This window comes from Lutra lutra, chromosome 14 (assembly GCF_902655055.1).
Source record: "Lutra lutra chromosome 14, mLutLut1.2, whole genome shotgun sequence".
Lineage (NCBI taxonomy): Eukaryota > Metazoa > Chordata > Mammalia > Carnivora > Mustelidae > Lutra > Lutra lutra.
In genome coordinates, this window is record NC_062291.1 from 78,561,667 (window position 1) to 78,577,491 (window position 15,825).

Below are 15,825 nucleotides of genomic sequence, written 5' to 3' on the forward strand. Positions count from 1 at the left end.
TTTTTTTTTTTTAATTATAGAAGCAGGAATTTGCAACTCTGTTCTGTGTTGTTGCAATGACTTGGTGTGTTTTTGCTGGAAGAAAGAATGAAGAACTTAAAATCAGAGGTACCATCAACACAAATTTCCTAAAAGTTGTTCTAGGAAATCTGTCATTTCTACCCACGTCTTCCAGGCCAGAAAACAGTCTACAGTAATATTTACTGTGTTTTCATGAGAAGAATTTCCAAGCTACCCCTTGAAGCAATGAAGTTGGATTTGGAGCAAATGGAAACGTTTTGAAATTGCTTATTTTCTTCCAAAATTTGTATTTTTCTTCCTTATTTCCTGTTAAATCAATGGCACTCATTAGCAACCATATTTTTACATTATATACTCAGCAGAATTTTCTCTCCATGACTGTATTCCAAATTAAACTTCTAAGTTTCCAGGAAAAGTGTAACAAATGTTTGAATCAGTCAGAAGTCATACTAATGAGTGAGAGAGAGAAACATACACACAACTTTCTTCTTCTCTTGGATAGCTATCCCTTTTTATCTGCTTCACGTTTTGGGGTGCTTTTCTTCCTTGGATCTTGAAAGGAATGTTCACCAAGCAAGAAGGCTCTGGGAAATGTGAAGATGTCTGAACTCAGAGCCATTGAACAGTTCTGACAGATTCTGGCTTCAGGGAAACAAAGGCAGGATTTGGATGGGGCTGCCTATGACCAGTTGCACAGCATTACAGCGGGAAGGCAGTCCAGTCTGGAAGCCTCATTTTACAGATGTGGCACAATTCCAGAGTGCAACAACAGTGTTCCCGAGATAATTTCGTGATAAAGTTGCAAGTAGAGCCCAGTCCCTTTGCTGAGTGTTCTTGAATGAGCAGCTACTATTTTCAATTTTGGGTGTCTCACTGCTGGGAGACGGCAGAGACAAAGCTAAATGCAAGCTGTTGCGTTCTCGCAACAACAGGCACATGACCCTTAATAAGAAGAAGGTGACAACTCAAATGAATTTCCTGTCGAGGTGACCTCATGAGGCCCAAACTCTCTCTTTACTCACTCTTGTTTGCTTCTCCATCCCAAAGCCCAAGACCAGGATGAGCAGGGAAAAATTAAAAGAGTGGTTTCTCAGGGAAAAGTTGTCACTTGCTCTGATCAACAAGAATTCTAATCGGAGGAGGCCTGAAGCAGGAAGTTTTGGTAGCTTGATCCAGAATATTTTGAGAAGAAACCATAGTAAACGTATTATATTGTTGAGGGAAAAGAAGAAAAACAAAGATATTATAAAAATTTCAACAGCCCAGTCAAAGCATCAGCAAATGGAGGGGGTATTTTATCTAATAAAAATACTATAGATAAAAAACTAGTACATGGTTAAGATCCGTGAGGAAAGGGAGGTCAGTCCACAAATGATGTTAGGACCAACCATGTGGAAAAGATTAAAGATAATTCCTAGTTCTCCCCATATATCAAAATTAAGTCTATAGGCATTTAGCATACACATCGAAGACGTACATAAACTTCAGATCTTGAGAGGGAAGGACTGCGTAGATATAAAGGTTTAGATGTGAGTTAAAAAGTAAGAGAGGATTGTGACGGACCACAGAAACTGGAACTCAGTGTAGCTGTCTGTAACACTGGGAAGATATGCTAAATATCACAAAGAATTGTATTTTGATGTGGAACGCTATTGCAAAAGCTCATAAAAGGGCTGAGATGTCTGTAAGGAAAGGGACAGAGAATGTGAGTCAACGGCAGAAACACACATGGTCAGCAAACATGTACAATGCTTCCGTATTCATCAAAACTGGAGATCCCTTGGGGCGCCTGGGTGGCTCAGTGGGTTAAGCCGCTGCCTTCGGCTCAGGTCATGATCCCAGGTCCTGGGTTCGAGCCCCACATCGGGCTTTCTGCTCAGCAGGGAGCCTGCTTCCTCCTCTCTCTCTGCCTACTTGTGATTTCTCTCTGTCAAATAAATAAATAAAATCTTTAAAAAAAAAAAAACTGGAGATCCCAAGCCAATCATGCAAATTCATGTTGCCCCTTTCACTGTCGTCGGACCTGTGCGGGTGTGCCTCCCCGGTGGGAGCTCATACTGGAGAGCAGCTTTCTGCAAAACAGTGATGTTTCTCAAGAGCCTTAACAATGACGCTGTCATTCCACCATGTTCTCCTGTTGCTCCAAGTGCGCCACAGTCTGCTAAGAGCACGAGACGGACGTATGAGGTTTTCCATCATGGAAAAACAGAGTTAGCCTCTATAGCCAGAAATAAAAGTTGTTTTCTTCCAAATGATGGAATATTATGCACCATTATTATTTTTAAAATTTTTGTTTATTTTGGGGGGGGGCACGAACAGAGAGAGAGGGACAAGCAGATCCCGCACTGAGCGTGGAGCCCAACATGGGGCTCGATCCATGGCCCCGCGATCATGACCTGAGCCACAACCAAAAGTCAGACACTCAGGCGACAGAGCCACCCTGGAACAACAACCCCTCATCGTTATTTTTTGAGATTTAAGGGCATGGGGAGATGGCCATGGTGTGATCAGTGCTACAGGAGAGACTTTGAGTATAAAACCTGTACAGACTGTATATTCTAAAACACTGTAAACAAAGCCAGAGTTTTTAATGGGCAGAGCGAGGGGTTGGGTACAATTTTTATTTTCTTCTTTTATGAGTTCCCCTCCCCACAAATGCAATATATTAATTTAAGATAGAAACCATATCTTTGCAAAGAGCATGGCCTTCTCTGTCTGACCCCCTCATGCAGACTCGGGCGTCGGTGGGAGGGGGTGGGTATTGTCCCAGGCGGTGGGTGCGGGCATGTTGTCTCAGTAGAAACCGGGCCACGCTGTCACAAAGTGGGCCCAGTCCTCCCATGGCTCCTTGCCCAACAGTGTGTTCCACGCTAGCCAAATGCCTCAGGGCAGGTTTTCTTAGCCCCGTTAGGGAGGCAGGGCCTTCAGAACCCCAGAGAGCTGAGGCCCCAAGCTGCCCACGGCCGTCTGTGTGTCACCCCTCAGGAGGCCAGCCACTGTCCACAACACTCTTCTGTATCATGGGAAGAGAGTGCCCAACTAGGGGTCCTTTTGGATGGCTTAGAGGTTCAGTTCTGTTTGTCTACTGTGAAGCTAGAAGTGTCTCGTTCTCTGCCTTGGCCAGAGGTAAGCACAGGTAAACCCCACAGATTTCAGTGCTACCTGGCTCTGGGCTCCATCCCATAAACAGGAAGGAACTTTGAAACACGCCGAGGAGCACCTGTTGGCCCCACAGAGCTGACCTCCTCCAGGCACTGCAGCAGCTCTGGCTAGGGGGTAGGCTGGGGACAGTATACCCCTTGTGTGCGTCTCTTTCCAATTCTACGTTCACCACACTGACGGGTGTGGGGGTATTTATACCGCGGAAGTGGTCAGGGTCCTTACATGGTGATCTGGGGGCTCCAGTGAGGGTGTTTGACTCACACGGCAGAACCGAATTCCCTTTTATGACCCCACACTGAAGTCCGACAGCATCGCTTCCCTGCCTTCTGCTGATGACAAGTCAGAAACTCACCTACTTGCAAGGGGAAGGGGATTAGAGTCCACATCTCAGTGAGAGAGTGTCAAGTTTCTTGGAAAGTAATAGGATAAGAAATAGGAGGAGAGGTACAGCTTTTGGAAAATATAATTTGTCATAGAGTTTTGAAGTGTAATTAAGGATTTTCCTTCAGAGGCTATGGCACGTTTTTCTAGATAGTCCATAGGCATGGTTACTCTCTTTCTCTCTGTTGAGCATGTATCTGATTTCTGAGAACACACAAAATGTATTAAAAGCCAACGCTAGTGAACTAATGGATAACAACAGTACCAGAAAAGACGTTACAGCGGTCATGGGGTCAACTTTCAGATGCATCCTTACCCAGGGCCTGAAGATATTTCCAAAAGAGGATGTCAAGACTCTTTTCAGCTACATCTCAGAAATAAGCACACCGGGGCGCTGGGTGACTCAGTGACGGTCATGCATCTGACTTCTGATTTCAGCTCAGGTCATGATCTCAGGGTCATGAGATCGAGCCCCACATCAGGCTCCACACCAGTTAAAATTCTCTCTCTCTCCATCTCCCTCTGCCCGTCCCCGCCCCTCCCCACATCGCTCCCTTCCCCACTCTCTAAAATAAATAAATAAAATCTTAAAAAGAAGGAAAGAAGTGTGCAAACTTCTAAAAAGACTTTGAAGAGTGAGTTTTTCTGGGCTATTTGTAAATATTACCCAAGTGGCATGTTTGACTATAAAACTTGTCTCGTTGCCTTGTAGTGCATTGCACTGTTCCTTCACAAACATGGAAGTATTCATTATTCATTAGCATTGTACCAGGCACATGCTAGGGACAACGTAAATATCTGAGAGACTGATTTGCCATCCAGAGCAAAAACAGGCCAGCCCCTGGTTCAACTAGATCCTTGATACTAATTGGAATTGGCCAACTATAAAAGAGAGAAGCTGACCATTCCTCTAGTCCAACCTCTAGATAAAATCTAATGTGTTTAGACTGGAGGACTCAGGATATAAATAATGATCTACATTTCTCTTGATACATATTCTTGAGTCCATCTCTTTCCAAAGTCCAAATTCCAAATCTGTGTGTGCATTTGCTCTCAACCTTATGGGAGGACTGGAGTGGGTAGAAGAGTGGGCAGGGACCACAGGAGCTGCCCCAGGTTTCCTCGTGGCTGGAAGTCAGAACCGGATGGATCAATGGCCCTATTTCTCCTTGGGCCACTATCTTTTTTCTTCTTTCTTTTTTTAAAATTTCCAGAGAGTACGATCCCAAATTATAAGATTGGTTTGTGGGTTTAGGATCATGACCAGCGTGTAGAGAGTCTAAAAGCCAATGTCTGAGCAGCTAGGAGGACCCCCAGCGTTTCATTTGAGATTGACACATACCATTAGCATTTGCGCACATGCACGTGTGTGTGTGTGTGTGTGTGTGTGTGTGTGTGTGTAAGTTCCCTTATAATAAATAAGGGTATTATTGCCCCATTTGTAGTTGGCAACCCAGTGGACCTACTCTAGAAGCTAGTATCAAGCAGTAGATTTTTATAAACAGGAAATGAAGGAAGTCAGAAAAACCAACTTTAGGGGCGCCTGGGTGGCTCAGTGGGTTAAGCCACTGCCTTCGGCTCAGGTCATGATCTCAGGGTCCTGCTCAGCAGGGAGCCTGCTTCCCTCTCTCTCTCTCTGCCTGCCTCTCCGTCTACTTGTGATCTCTCTCTGTCAAATAAATAAATAAAATCTTTAAAAAAAAAAAAAAAGAAAAACCAACTTCAAAAGAAAGAAGGCCAGTCATTTATTGAAATAGTGGGGAGAAAAGTATATTATTAAAAGCACAGGATTGGAATGCTGAGTGCCCGGGCTACAGTCTTTGTTTCAGCCCTCCTTGGCTACACGGCCTTGGGTTTGTTACGTGATCTCTACCGGCCTCACCTGGAAAGTGTTGATGTCACACTGTTGTTATAAGGTTCAAAAGAAATGACTCTTAAAGGTCTGTATTGTGATTATATTTAACCATAACAGAAAACAGTGGTTTAAAACAAAAGAAAGATAGTTATTTCCTTCAAAAGACCATGGCCAGGCCATCCAGGCTGGTATATTCCCCACTGTCAGGCTCCTTCTCACCTGTCGCTCTACCTTCTTCAACAAATGGCTTCCACCGCATGGCCCCCTATGGTCACTGAGCCCGGAGTCATCAGACCCTCACTGCGGCTAGCAAGAAGGAACGGGAGAGAGAAACAGAGGCACAGGGCTCATCTGTGCATCTCACTGACCCAGCATTAGTCCTGAGGCCACACCTGGGTACAAGGGAGGCACGCAGATGTTGTCTCTATACTGGGAAGCCACATGCCTCACTTACAACCGTGGCTTCTAGAAGGAAAGGAAAGGGGAAAAGCAGATGGCAGGGTGTGCAATTTGCGGTCTCAAGGGCTTGACACTGTGCTTGGTACTTAGTGGATGGTACAGGCAGACTCATCCTCTCATCAGAATCCCGCAGAGTCGGAAGCAGCAGTCCTGTTTCTAGCCCATCTTAGACCTCCCGTTCGTGCTCGGGACACTTTACTTCTGTGCTCAGGTCCGTAGACAGACTGTGTTGTCTTTGCAGCGTAGTAACAACAATTTAAAAATGAAAAAAGAGCAAAAAGCAAAACCGGGGAATCGACTGACTCTCACGTACCACGTGAGAGAGGATGGGGTCATGAAGATGCTGGTGCAGCTGGCGCCTGGGGAGCCCCAGGAAGGGACTGGGGTGCAGGCTCTGGGGAAGGGGCCCCCCAGCTGAAGGAAGGATCCGTGGGAAATGCAAATGAGAACTGACCTGGTCCTCCCCAATGACACACAGGGTGGCATGTCACCTGGCTTCTCTCCCCCAGCTCATGGAGAAGGTAGAGGGGAGGAGAAATTGGGAGGAAAGGCTGGGACCAGGGGAGGAGGAGCTGTCACCTCTGTAGCCCTGCCTGCTTCTCTCATGACTTTGGCTACTGGGGTTGCAAGTGAGCAGCTGTCCCCAGCCCAGGTGTGAGGGGATAGCCCGGGCTGTCCTAACCTTTTCCATCTCTGAGACTCTGCTTACTTTGTTGGAAGCAGGGGCAAAGGTGTGCTCTTGGCTCCAGCTCAGTCAGCCCTCTTACAGAGACTTCACCCTGTGAACACTGTTTCTAAACCAGCAGTTCTCAAAGTGTGGCCTAGGCACCCCCTGGGGTTCGCCAAGAAACTTTCAGAGGATCCACTATGTCAAAACTATTTTTTAAAAGATTTTGTTTATTTATTTGACAGAGATCACAAGTAGACTGAGAGGCAGGCAGAGAGAGAGGTGGAAGCAAGTTCCCTGCTGAGCAGAGAGCCCGATGCGGGGCTCGATCCCAAGACCCCGAGATCATGACCCGAGCCGAAGGCGGAGGCTTAACCCACTGAGCCACCCAGGTGCCCCAAAACTATTTTTGGGGCTACTACTAAGATGTTATTTTTCTTTTTTTGCCCTCATGGTAGAGTTTTCCACAGGCTGTGTCAGGTGTTATGCTTCAATGGAGTGACCCCGGAAGGAATGATGAGAATCTCCTTGTCTTCTATTCACCCAGATTTCAAAGAGATTTGCAAATACTTAAAATTATGCCACACCTCTCCACTGACATTTTTGCTCTGGAAAATATAGGTTTTTTTTTTTTTTTTCATTAAAAATGTGGTACGTATATTAATATGATGTGGGATTATTGTGTTATTTTTCAGTGAATTAATAAATTTTTAAGTGCTTCATAGATTTAATTTCAAATGTGGCAGATATCAATAGACACAACCCACATTTTGCAAAAGCTCTCTTAGGTCTTCAGTGTTTTTCAAGATGGAAAAGGATTCTGCGGCCAAGGAGTCGGAGAACCGCTTTTCTCAACAAAAGCATTTTTGCGCTACTCGTGTCTCTGTGTACACACACGTACAATTAAAGTATGCTGTCACCAAGTAGCCTACCTCTAGGCGAGAAGTTGGCAAACTTTCCTGTAAGGGCCAGGGAGTAAATATTTTAGGTTTTGGGGCTGTCCCTTTCCCATAGGTACTACTCCACTCTGTGGTAATACAAGGGAATCAGCCATAGCCGATCGGTAACAAATGGGCGTGGCTGCATTCCAACCCCATTTTTATGGACACTGAAATTTGAACTCTGCATAATCTTCACGTGTCACAAAATATTATTCTTCTGCAAATATTTTTCTTCTTCCACATAAATAGATTTATAAATCAGGTAACATCGTTGTTTCCTACTTTTCAGTTGGGAAAATACGATTATCCATGCTACATCAATGCCACTGGTGGCCTTACGATTTAATGAGTGGTAAAAGATCAAGGGTGACATCTGGAGTTTGCTTTTCTGGAAGGGGTGTTTCTGCCTGCGAGAGATGCCTGTGAGAGCCAGCTGAAGGCAGGACAGGGAAAGGTACTGGTTAAAAAAAGAGGAAACAAAAACTCCAGGATCTTGACCCAGGGTCCAAACTGTATAAGAAAGTCCCACCTCTGACTTTCTTCCCATTCATCCAAGATGCACTGCATTTATTGAGTGTTTACTATGTACCAGGGGGATCACAGGTGAAAAGATAAAAAGTTTGGGTCGTCTTCTCTATAGAGACTTTCTGGACCAATTCTTGTGAATACGAAAACTCAGAACCCATGAATAGTGAGGATCAAGGCGTGTCAAGGTGTTGTTGACACCCGAAAAGATGTCGGGAGGGAAACTGGTGTGCTCCTTCTGGAGGGCAGTTGGACACTGCGTCCCTAAAATCTTTAACTCTGACAGCCCAACTGCTGGGAACTATCCAGAGAAAATCATCAGGCAAGAGAGTGAAGGCTGGGCAAGGATGTGCGTCCTTGGGCAAGGATGCTCATCGGAGAGCTGGTATGTTATTACAGAATGCTTGTTACCACCAAGAGGAGTTTATGGAATGACCCACAGCGGAACTGGAGTCAAACAGCACCTACGCTGCGATCCCATCTTTGCGAGTAGATCTGTTCCACTTACGGTGTGTGATATCGACGTACCCAGTATATATGATCGATACGTTGAGTTTCCAGGTAGAAAAAGATCTGGAAGGAGATAGATCCACAAGGTGCCGTGTCTGGGAGTTTGGATTATAGATGAGTTTAATGACGTCTTTGTAGGTCTCAGGGTTTTACAAGTTTGTTTACAATGAGAGAGCTACCTTGATAGCCAGAAATGTACTCTTTTGATAATGACAACTTTGGGGACACTTACTCGATACCAGGGACCGGGCTGTGTTCCTCAACTCTTCAATTCACAGTAAAGCTTGATGAAAAATTAGTTGTTTCTCCTTTATGATTTGTAGTAAAAATAGAAAAAAGTCTCAAGATTCCTGAGCTTCGCTCCGGGGACTTGGAAAGCTCTGGAGGGCCGGCTCCCGCTGACGTGCCTTGTGGCCGCTCTGGGAACCAGAATCATGGGAGGAGATTCTGGCCCAAATCCCCGTTTCTCAGAAAAGTGCTGAGGTCTGTCTGAATCTTCCCTGCCAGGGCAGAATTCCTGGGGCTTGGCCACAGGGGCAGGGTGAACGGATTCAGGCAGGAATTCTGTCTGTCTCCTTCTTTGTTTTTAGAAGAAAGAGTCACTGCCTAAACTGGGTTGAGCCCAGTATTATCTGGTTTTCTTCAAAGGTTGAGCCCAGATGAGCTGATGCTATTTAGTTCTGCGGGACTGTCTGGGGAAAGTGGTTTCTGGGGGAGCCTGTGCTCAGCCCAAACGCGAGTCAGTTGTCCGCAGGGCCTGTCGCTGCGCAAGAAGATGGGCTTAACAGACGCAAGCGTATCGGCGTGAGAGTTTCTGCTTGTAATTTATCCTTTGCAGCAAGCCTACGTCCCCAGCCTGGATTTTTTTCTAACAGTCAACAAATCGAAAAATGACCAAAGGTAATCAGGGGAGCCGACTTCAGGCTCCCGCCGTTTGTGGATCAAACCGTTCCCTAGTCCCGGCCTCTGCAGGACGATGCTTGACGAGTCCTCAGCGTTCCAGCTTCTTCTTTTTCACTCAGCTTCTTAGAAACTGCAGAGTCTGCTAGATTTGAAGCCGGATTTGGCTGCTGTTCCCACTCTGCCACCTTTCTGCCCGTGTGATCTCGAATGAGGTCCCCAGCTCTTTCGGGTCCTCAGTTTACCCACAGGAAAAACCAGACCTAAATATTAGGTCGTGTTTTGATTTGTTGACTGTTCAAAAAAAAAAAAAAAAAAAGACAGGTTGGGACTACAGCAACAAGGTGCCATCCTTGAGACTGGGTGACTCTCCTTCCCACTGAGGTGCAGCGTCTGGCAAGGCAAGCCACAATGTTTGGATTCTGGTGATGTTAAAAGCACCAGAATTAAACAGCTATACGGTTTTCAGCACCAGTGCGCTGAGCTGGGGTATTTCCATGGGCAGGAGCAAGGGAGGGGGGCTTCCCAAATCATACCACACAGGGGTCCCCTGACCTACATAAAACAAGTCAGTACCCCCTGGGGCCGGCCGATTGGAGCTCCTCAGATCACGTGGCAGAATTAGGCATGGTTTATGGTTCTTTTCAGGGAGCGGATTCTCCAAGAACGGTGTAAATGTCAGTTTCATGAAAATCCATTCTCAAAGCCCTGATGAACTTCTCAATCATCTGCTCCCCCTTCCTCCCCCCACCCCAAGCTTTCCCGGAGTGCCTGAGGGGCTTCTGAGATCAGAGAGCATAATTACAAATGCACTGGGGGGCTCTGGGGATGGTTTACAGCTTAATTAGCTCTGTCTCTGCACTCTCTCTGCTTCTCGGCCTTACGCTTGGTGCCGGAGTCCTGACTGCCAAAGCGCTCAGAGCAGGAGCCTCCTGGCTTGCTAACACACTCTCCCTGGACCCTCCCGACGCACACATTCAGGTTGCAATTACGCCCAGTTGAGGAGAGGGAGAGGCCTCTGTTTGGGCATCCGGAGCTGGGGGGGATGGGGGTAGCTGCTTGTCTGAGCCAGCCCGGAGGTGAGGTGCGGTGGAATGTGGAGTGGCGGGGCGCCGGGAGCACGCACCTGCCTGGCCCAGCCCAGGTCAGGAGGCTGCAGGCTGCAGGTGTGTTTCCTGGGGTGCCGGGCAGGGGCCGGGCATTGAAGACACCTGGGGTTAGAGGGACTCATAAACTTGCGGGTGGGTTGGGGGAGGATGGCCCCCCGGCATGAGCACTCTGGGCAGCACCAGCCAGGCCCCTGGAAGGGGCTTTGGGCTGTACAACACCCAGGATCAGTTGTATAATCCCACCCGGAGGGCCGCTGTCAAACAGTATGCTGATTTCTTGGTCATGACTTCCCGGTGGCTGTCACTGAGCTCCTGGCTTGAGCTAAGTTACTCTACCCTGAAGGGAGCTCCCTCCCTTCCCCCTGGAAGAGAAGGGAGCTGGAGGAAGAGTTCAGCTCGGAGGCAGAAAAGAGAAGCCACTAGCTGCTCTAGACGGGCACCATTGCTGCTCCACCGAGAGGACAACGGAAGAGGAGAAAAGGCTTCCCTTCCTGCCCCTGAGCCCCCACAGCCCCCCTGCCCCCGATCCCCACCCTGGGGGTGTCTGTAGGGGCTCTAGAGGGACTGGGCTGACTTAGGACCCGGACCCTAGGGAAAGGCTTAAGCCACACCCCTCCTTCAAAGAGAGGGAGTGAAAAAACTACAAGGAATTCATGTTGAATTTAACGCCAACAGACCATTTCACATTGAGAATCAACCCTTGCTTGACTTCAATATTCATACAGAGACGTGTTCCAACATGAGCGGAGATGGATTTTAACCCATTTGACATCATAGGTGAACGTCTGGCCTCACTGTTGGGGACATGCATCCTCGTCAAGGGACTCTCAGCATCAGGTTCCCACCAACTGGCCCCGCTCATGGGGCTGGCGGCAGACATTGGGCTTCCTCCTTCAGGAAAGAGCAAGGGGAGTGTCAGAGTGAGCGGGAGAGCTTTACAGCCCCTCCTCTCTGGGCAGTAACTCTCCACCCTGCCCCCTGGGCCCCCTTGAGCTAAACCGGGTGGCACTTCCCTGTCTTGTTAGGATTTCCGTCTTGAGCAGGCATCGGCTGGATGCCGGCCACAGGCCTGGTGGGTGGTCTTCTTGAGGTGCTCAGAGGCTGGCAGGGGAGACAGGGACAGCACCCCAAGAAAAGCTCCAGAGATGGGCAGGGGTAAGAAGCATTCCAAGACCCGGAGAGAGCACAAGAGTTCTAGCCGAAGTTGGGGAGACCACACAGAAGAAGTGTCTGTGGCTGGGGCTCTGAGATGATGGGGTGTCCCTGGGCTCAGGCCTGAGAGTGGGTGGGACGCCAGCCAGGGGCTCAGGCCGGACAGGGGGACCATCCCCTGATGGAGGGTTGCTCCAGCCTTTGGGAGGGGATGGCCTAGCCTCCGGGAGCCACAGAGAGAGCCGACAAGGGAACAGACTCTGGTTTCCCTGCTGCACAGGAGAGTCTGGCAAGGAGGGGAGGGAGGAGGGAGGCCGCCTCTGCTGATGGCTTTTTGGCAACATCATTGCTACCCGTGATCTGCAGCTGCGCAGGGTCACGCCGCTATGCATCCCTCCATGCACTCTAGGGCTCCTTTTCCCGCCTCTACACTAGACATTTTTCCATGGAAGCTCTAGCTGGGCTGGGACCCAGCTCTAGAGCCGGTCAGAACCGACCCCCCACCAAGGCCTTGCTGCCCCCAGTGTGGTTCACCCCAGAGCAGGCAGCGTCAGCAGCCCCTGGCGGGCTTGTTAGGAACACGGAACCTCAGGCCCTAGAGCCACTGGATCCGATTTCTCTGGCTCACCAGAGCGATGTGACTTCCCCAGGGTTTCTGGGCCAACAGTAGTCCCTGCCTGGGGCAGCATGATCTCAAGGATGGACCATCCCATGCCTGGGCTCGGACCCCAGAAGACGGGTTGGGGGGTGCAAACCAGGAACTGTCTCCAGGTGCGACGCAAGCCTTCAGCTGAGGTTTTGCCATACTCCGGGCCGGAGGCCAGGTGGGAAGCGCTTGGTCCCTGCCGGGCACACGGCGGCGTCGGGCGCGCAGTCAAGACACACAACGGCCCAGGCATGCAGGTGAGCTCATGGGCCATGGAGCAGCGGCCATTCGTGCCTGGACAAGTTTCCTGGGCTTCCCTGAGGAGGTGGCCCGTGGAGGCGGAGTCCTGCGCCCCTGCCGTCACACTGATGTTACCCACGATTATCCGGATTCGCTTTCCATTTGACCCCAGAGAAGGAGCCGCCACACGAAGAGTTTAGCTGGGTGAAGTCACTGGCCTCGCGCTGGAACAGTATCCACAGATGCAAAGAGTCACCAGTTTCATGTGTATGTGTGGGGGGGGCAGGGGGCACCCCTTGTGGAAGAGGAACTGGCAGGGAGACCCTGCTCTTCTGCAGGTCAGAGCAGGAGAGAAGTTTCGCATCGCATTTAGGGCCTTGAGCATTTGAAAATAATAAAAAGGAAAAGTTTTGAATTAAAATTTATGGTTGAGCCTGCCTGTCTGGAGGAGCTGGCTTAGCTGGCAAACTGACGCCAGCCAGGCTGCAGGGGCTGGAGAAATCGGACTCCGGAGTCCCCCAGAGCGAGAGGGACGCCTCTCCCGCATGGCCCATGAGTGAGGTGGCTTCTCTTGGCCAGCTCCCCCCAGCTCCCCCCAACTCCCCTAGCTCTCCCCAATTCCCCTAGCTCTCCCCAGCTCCCCCCAGCCCCCCAAGCTCCCCCTAGCTCCCCCCAGCTCTCCTCAGCTCTCCCCAGCTCCCCCCAGTTTCCCATCAGTTCTCCCCAGCTGCCCCCAGCTCCCCCTACCTCTCTCTAGCTCTCCCCAGATCCCCATCAGGTCTCCCCAGCTGCCCCAGCTCCCCCCAGCTGCCCCAGCTCCACCCAGGTCTCTCCAGCTCTCCCCAGCTCCCCCCAAGCTCTCCCTATACTGGCCGCTGCTGCAGGAGTGTTTATAAGATGCTGGGGGTCAGGCCGCCCCACAGACCAGGCCAATCTGTGTCTCCGAGGTGGGGGCCCGCTCACTGGCAGGCTTCCAAAGCTCTCTGGGTGCTTTTATGTGACACCAGGGTTGAGAACCTCTGACTAAGGCCGAGGACCCCAGCTGTCCCGTGGCCCTCCCCTCTGCTGGGTGCAGGAGGGGTGACGTTGGACACTGAGGTCTCTGCGAGTTTTCTCCCCCTGGAGAGGAGCCTAAATAAAGAGGGAGGGCGAATCTGACACTTTCATCGTGGGGATGTGGTGTCGACTCGGCAGACGTCCCCAGCCCTCCTGGCCTCTGAGCAACAGGGACCCTTCCGGTTTCCATCTAGACAGCACTTGTCAAAGAACTCGTACACCCATGATCTTAACCCGTGTATTAGTTTTCTGTTGGTGAGGTAACAAATGGTCCCAATGTCCTGGCTTGAAACAACACTAGCCTGTCTCACGGTTCTGTGGGTGAGAAGCCCAACACAGGCATCCCAGGCTCAGCTCAAGCTGGTGCCTGGGGGCAATCCTTCTGGAAGCTCTTGGGGAGAGTAGGCAGAGGCCCTCAGCTCTTCCCTCCACCGTTTCAGCACCCCCCAGAAGGAGAGGGCCGTTGCAAGCACCACCAATGCTTATCCATGGAGCCCCCACCCAGAGCTCAGAAAACTCTTAACTTTGCTTCCCTGGAGCATGTAGGGCTCTCGCTCCATCTCCAACCCGGAGGTTCAAAGAGGACAAATTTCAAGTATTAGACCACCCTAGCAAAATGAGGACAATTACTCTTTCCCGCTTTTGCTTGCATGTTTTTGGATTTTAAGATCAAATAATAGCGTGCCAAGCCAAATCCTTGGGTGTGTTTTGGACGGGTCTGAGCCCTGTTGGCTGTACCGCTGGCCCACTGGAGCCAAGGGACAGGAAGGAGCCCACACATGGAGGCACTGGGGCTCCTCTGGAGGCGATCACCCCTATCACTGGGTGGTTCCTTTTTCTCGCTAGTCTCCGCGGCCCCTGAGGTACCAGGTGGGGCTGGGACCACCATTACCTACAGAAGGTCTGAAGTATGGAAACAGGACTTGTCTCTTTCCTCACAGCCTCAGAAGCTTCTTTACAAAGCCCTCCAGTTCCGAGGTCAAAAGTGTTCACCGCAAGACCTAAGATATCCTCGGAACGTTCCAGGCCCCAGTCAATATTTATGACCCGGGACTTCAGCTCAGGTGGCTTCGGGAGACTGTTTGAGCTGCACTTGAGTTCTGCACACGGATCGTCTGCAGGAGACCTTTTACCCGCTGGCCCCTCTCTCTCTGCGCAATTGGGAATACACTTGACTTTCAAAGCCTCAACTTGGGCCATTCAAAGGAAACGTGCCCACCTCGTTCTTAAACCCTATCTTGTTCCCCTGCGGTCTGAATAAACATTACTCAACAGCCAAAGTTACTCAAGCATCAATCACTTCCACTTCAAGGAGAAGGTAAAGGGAACAAAGATGTAACAGCACAAAAAGATTGAAATTTAACCACCGCTGGGTGCTTTCCAAGCTTGTTCAGATTAGTTCTTCAAAAAGAAGCCCCAGAGAACGGGTTACCTCAAGTTCGCTGAAATTCTCTTCCTTTCAAGGATTACACTTGAGCGTGAAGCGAGTCATTCCGGAAGACCCAGGCAGGTGGCAAACTCGACTAGGATGTGTTTGTTCTCTCTCCCTTCTGGAGAAATTTCCACACACCTCTGACGTTCCTTTTCTCTTTGATGTGCCCTCCCTTGAGTGGCTCTCTGACCCGGCCCCCCACAGCATCTCCCTCCAATACATGTCCTGGTCCATGAGCTTCCGTGTCTCTCTCTTTCTGCTTCCTTCCTTTCCCTCTGCTCACCCGCATGCTCACTGACGAAGGTCCGTGGCGAGCTGCGCACGCAGAGCCAAGGACTGTGGTTTTCCAGCCGCGGCTGCAGACCACCTGCCCTCCACCCAGCGGGATTTTTTAAAGCATGGAGACCCCCCCCCCCAACCTCACTGCCTTGACTCAACTGGACTCCAGGAAGTGGGCCAGGGAATCTGTATGACAAGCTCACTGGATGACCCTCCTACCCAGTTAGGGAATCTGCTTTTCCTGAGGGGGAGCACGGTTTTGGAGTCAGGACAACCCTGGCTGGTTTCTGCGCTTGGCTTACTGTGTGTGGCATGACTTTTTTTTTTTTTTTAATTTTATTTATTTGTCAGAGGGAGAGAGAGAGGGAACACAAACAGGGGGAACAGAAGAGGGAGAAGCAGGCATCTTTTTTTTTTTTTTTTTTTTTTTTTTTTTTTTTTTTTTAAATTTGTTTATTTTTTTCAGCATAACAGTATTCATTATTTTTGC

The 15,825-nt window shown here is 49.7% G+C and overlaps 1 long non-coding RNA gene across 1 annotated transcript; it reads right to left on the reverse strand.

Annotated features, from left to right (window-relative positions):
- Positions 1-8,842: 8,842 nt before the first annotated feature.
- On the reverse strand, positions 8,843-15,426 carry LOC125085221 (uncharacterized). The gene is made up of 2 exons (XR_007122817.1): positions 15,057-15,426; positions 8,843-9,715 (listed from the first exon to the last, which is right to left on the reverse strand). It is a non-coding gene; the product is annotated as an uncharacterized LOC125085221 (long non-coding RNA).
- Positions 15,427-15,825: the final 399 nt, after the last annotated feature.